General features: G+C 36.8%; 1 non-coding gene across 1 annotated transcript; it reads right to left on the bottom strand.

The window, feature by feature from the left end:
* Positions 1-3,024: 3,024 nt before the first annotated feature.
* Positions 3,025-3,131, bottom strand: LOC115303572. The gene has a single exon (XR_003914129.1). It is a non-coding gene; the product is annotated as a U6 spliceosomal RNA (small nuclear RNA).
* Between the last annotated feature and the right edge of the window lie 1,558 nt (positions 3,132-4,689).

Below are 4,689 nucleotides of genomic sequence, written 5' to 3'. Positions count from 1 at the left end.
TACTGTTTTGTTTGTATCACTCAGGTCTCAAAATCTCCTTTCCTGCTCCTATATCAATTTCTCTTTTTCTCAGATTCCTCTCTTGCTATAAATGTGTCTTCTAATTCACCTATTTTCCTCTCTGGCTCTTCAATCCTTGCAGTGGCAGCCTCCATTTTATTATGTACCTCATTTAAAGCCTTTTTTAACTCGTCACAGCAATTTTGAAGGTCCATGGTCTTTGTATCAATAGCTTCTCGGATGCTTTTTCCAAGTTCAGTGATTAATTTTTTGAGAATTGTTCTAAATTCTTGTTCAGTTATATTGCTTATATCTGTTTTAAGCAGTTCTGTGGCTGTGACTTCTTCCTGGAATTTCTTTAGAGGAGAGTTCTTTCATTTTGTCATTTTGGCTAGTTTTCTGTCTCTTGTCAGTTTTAAAAGCTTATTGTGCACTGTGCACCTGTTAGTATTGCTCTATTAAAGGAGACTCATTGACTGTCTGGGGCCTGTCATTTCAGGAAGTGTTCTTTTAATGGTGTCTCTTGGTTTTTCTTGTTGTGCCTTTAATTATTTTATTTCCCTACTCAATGGTATTTGGGACTCTCCACCATGTGTACTGTGGCTTGTTTCTTGAGGTAGTGCTGAAAAGGAAAACAGACAAACACACAGGGAACAAAAGCATGCAAATGCACAAACAAATTAAACAAACAAGCAAACCAAAAGGGGAAAGAAAGAAAGAAACGAAAAAGAAAGAAAAGGAAAAAAGGAGGGTACCGAAACAACAAAAGACAATGCACGGTCTAAAAGCATTTATCCAGCCGAAGGGAAGGGAGAGATAAGAATGAGATAAGGGAAAATATATCTGGATGGCCAGGAAAAAAAAGGCAGTTCTTCCATGTGGATGGGCGTGGTTTGGATAGGTGCGTCTCGAGGGCTGTTCTCTGGGGCCCTGCCTTAGTTGTTATGGGTAGAAGGATGGCAGTGCCCCAAGCTCTGCTCAAACCAAGCATGGCAAGCCACTCTTTTGAGTCCTATCTCCCTGTGTGGTGAGTTAGCCAAGTTGCATTTTCCAAGCCCCGCCTCGTTTCCAAATCCTAGTCCATGCACTTTAATTCTACTGCAAGAGATGAGATGTACTCCTGCTGGAGTCTGGCTTCCTATCTGGGATTGAGTAGGGGGAGGGAGCTGTTTCTCTTGGCGCAGCCTGAAATTGGTAACATCATACCCGAGCCCAAGGAAGAATGTGGCAGCTAGATGGGAAGGATTTCTCTCCCAGTGCCCCGCAGTTATATATGGGATGACAATATCTCTCTCCGTCCCTGGCTGAGATTTTTATCCCTTCTCTGGAGATAGTTCTATGAGCATTTTCAGTCTTTCTTTCTCTTCCCCCTTGTCTCTCCAGGGCTCCGTGTGCTCTTCCTGCATTAGGCTGGGGCTTCCTCTCTCCTCCACACCTCCAGGGCCCAGCCCATTTTTATTTTCTCAGTTCACACTCACTCAGGCCCCTTTGAGGTTGTCTTCTTTCTGGAGTCTGTGTGTGTTCCTTCCACTCTTGCAGATCAAAGTACTGTGGCTTCAGTCCTTCTCAGTTTGATAGAAGCAGGTGGGGAGAAGTTACAGCGCTCCCTACTTCTCAGCCATCTCGTCCCCTCTCCCCAAAACTTTTTTTTTATGTAGTCCCAATAGTTTATTTTTCCTTTTGTTTCTCTTCCCTCAGAAGACTTATGTAGAAAAATATTGCTACAGACAATGTCAGAGAATTTACAGCTTGTTTCTCTTCTGGAACTTTTATGGTTTCAGGTCCTACATTTAGGTCCTTAATCCATTTTAAGTTTATTTTTTCATATGGTGAAAGAAAGTGATCCAGCTTCATTCTTCTGCATGTAGCTGTCCAGTTTTCCCAACACCATTTTTAAAGAGACTGTCTTTTTCCCACTGCATGTTCTAATCTCCTTTGTTAAAGATTGATTGACCACATGATTTTAAAATTATTTCTGGGCACTTTTTATTCTTTTCTATTGATCTATTTTTGTGTCAGTATCATACTGTTTTGATTACTACGGTTTCATATTATATCTGGGATTGTAATACCTCCAGTTTTGTTCTTTTTTTTTCAAAATTGCTTTGGCTATTCAGATCTTTTGTGGTTACATACAAATTTTAGGATTGATTCTTTCAGCTCTGTGAAAAATGATGGTATTTTGGTAGGGATTGCATTATATATGGAGATTGCTTTAGGTTGCATGGACATTTTAACAATATTTGTTCTTCTAATCCATGAGCATAGAATGTCTTCCCATTTGGTTGTGTCATCTTCAATTTCCTTCATTAATGTTTTATAGTTTCAGAGTATAAGTCTTTCATCTCCTTGGTTAAGATTACTCGTAGATATTTTATCTATTTTTTTAATTTTAAGTGTTTTTTTCCCTTAATTTCTCTTTCTGCTACTTCATTTTTATTGTATAGAAATGCAACATTTTGGGGTATTGATTTCTTACTATGCAACTTTACTCAATTCATATATAAGTGCTGATAGTGTAAGTTCTATATTTCTTTGGTATTGGTTGTTATTTCTCTTCTTTAATTTCTGATTTTGTTATTTTGGTCTTCTCTCTGTCTCTCTTTATGGTCTCACTAAAGGCTTATCAACTCTTTTGATGTTTTTAACCAACTCCTGGTTCCATCGATCTGTTCTATTGTTTCCTTAGTTTCTATTTTATTTAATTTTGTTCTAATATTTATTATTTCCTTCCTTCTATTGGTTTGAGGGTTTCTTTGTTCTTCTTTTGCTAGCTCGTGTAGGTGTAAGTTTAGGATGTTTACTTGAGATTTTTTTTCTTGCTTCTTAAGGTAGCCTGCATTGCTCTTATTTCCCCTCTTAAATAAAATTTTGCTAGATATGAAAAATGTTAGACCATTGCATTTTTATTTTCATTCTCCACATATCTTTTAACTTTCACTTTGATTTCTTGATTGACTCATTCACTATTTAGTAGCATGTTGTTTAACCTCAATGTTTATATGTTTTTTCTATATTTTTTCTTGTAGTTGATTTCTGGTTTCATAGCATTGTGTCATCCCTCTTGTAGAGATCATGTTAATCTTCTCTGTATTGTTCCATTTTAGTATATATGCTGCTGAAGCAAGCACCCTAGTTTCATTGCATTGTGATTGGAAGAGATGTACGGTATGACTTCAGTCTTTTTGAATTTGTTGAGGCCTGTTTTGTGACTTAATAGGTGTTCTCTTCTTGATAATATTCCATGTGCACTTGAAAAATAGTGTGTATTCTACTATTTTAGGATGGAATTTTCTTAATATACTGTTAGAGCCACACGGTCCAATGTGTCATTCAAAGCCATGATTTCCTTGTTTTATAGGTCTTTATTTAAATTCCAGTTAATTAATATACAGTGCAATATTAGTTTTAGGTGCATAATATAGTGATTCAACACTTTTATATGATGCCCAGTTCTTATCACAAGTGTACTTCTTAATCCCCATCACCTATTTGACCCATCCCCCTACTCACCTCCTCACTGGTCACCATCAGTTTGTTCTCTATAGTTAAGAATCTGTTTCTTGGTTTGCCTCTCTCTCTCTGTCTCTCTTTCTCTCTTTTTCTTTTTGCTCATTTGTGTTTTGTTTCCTAAATTCCACATATAAACGAAATCATATATTTATCTTTCTCTGACTAACTTATTCCACTTGGCACATGCTGTAAATGGCAAGATTTTATTTTTTAAGGCTGAACAATATTCTGTTATATCCATCTCACGTCTTCTTTATTCTTTGCATCCTTTTATTCTGTGAATCCTTTGCCTTTTACTATAGATATATTTGTTTTACTGATTTGGGGTTTCCTACATTTCTTATTCCTACTTGTGGTCTTTCCTTTCCACTCAAAGAATTCCCTTTAACATTTCTTGTATGGATGGCTTAGCAGTCATTAATTGCTTTAACTTTGGGAACTCTTTATCTCTCCTATTCTGAATGATAGCCTTTCTGGACAAAGTATGATTTCTTTAAATACATTTTTTTGCCTCCTTTTCTTCCTTATTCTCACAGCCCTACAATGGGAATGTTATTACTCTTGATGGTGTCAATGTTGTTCCCTACATCTATTATCATTTTTATTTATTTTTTATCTCTTTCCTATCCAGTGTGATTGCTTTCCATTGCTCTGTCCTTCAGGTCACTGATATGTTATTTTGCTTCCTTTAGTCTATCGTTTATTTCATCTAGTGTATTTTTAATTTCAGTTATTGATTTTTTAAATTTTTTAATGTTTTTTAAATTTATTTTTGAGAGCCAAAGAGAGAAATAGTGTGAGCAGGGGAGGGTCAGAGAAAGAGAAGGAGACACAGAATCTGAAGCAGGCTCCAGGCTCTGAGCTAGCCATCAGCACAGAGCCTGACGCGGGGCTTGAACCCACGAACCGTGAGATCATGACCTGAGCTGAAGCTGGACGTTCAACTGACTGAGCTATCCAGGCACCCCTCAGTTATTGATTTTTTCATCTCTGATTCATTTTTTGTTTTCTCTTTGAAAGGGGTTCTGCACTCTTTCTCCAAGTCCAAGGAGTATCTTTATGACCATTACTTTCTATATCAGGCATATTATTTATTTCTGTTTTGTTTAGCTCTCATGTCTTGATTTTGTCCTATTCTTTCATTTAGGACATATTCCTCTGTCTCCTCATTGTTTA

This window comes from Suricata suricatta, chromosome 1, assembly GCF_006229205.1.
Source record: "Suricata suricatta isolate VVHF042 chromosome 1, meerkat_22Aug2017_6uvM2_HiC, whole genome shotgun sequence".
In the NCBI taxonomy this organism is placed as follows: Eukaryota; Metazoa; Chordata; class Mammalia; order Carnivora; family Herpestidae; genus Suricata; species Suricata suricatta.
This window is presented reverse-complemented; position numbering and strand designations above follow the sequence as displayed.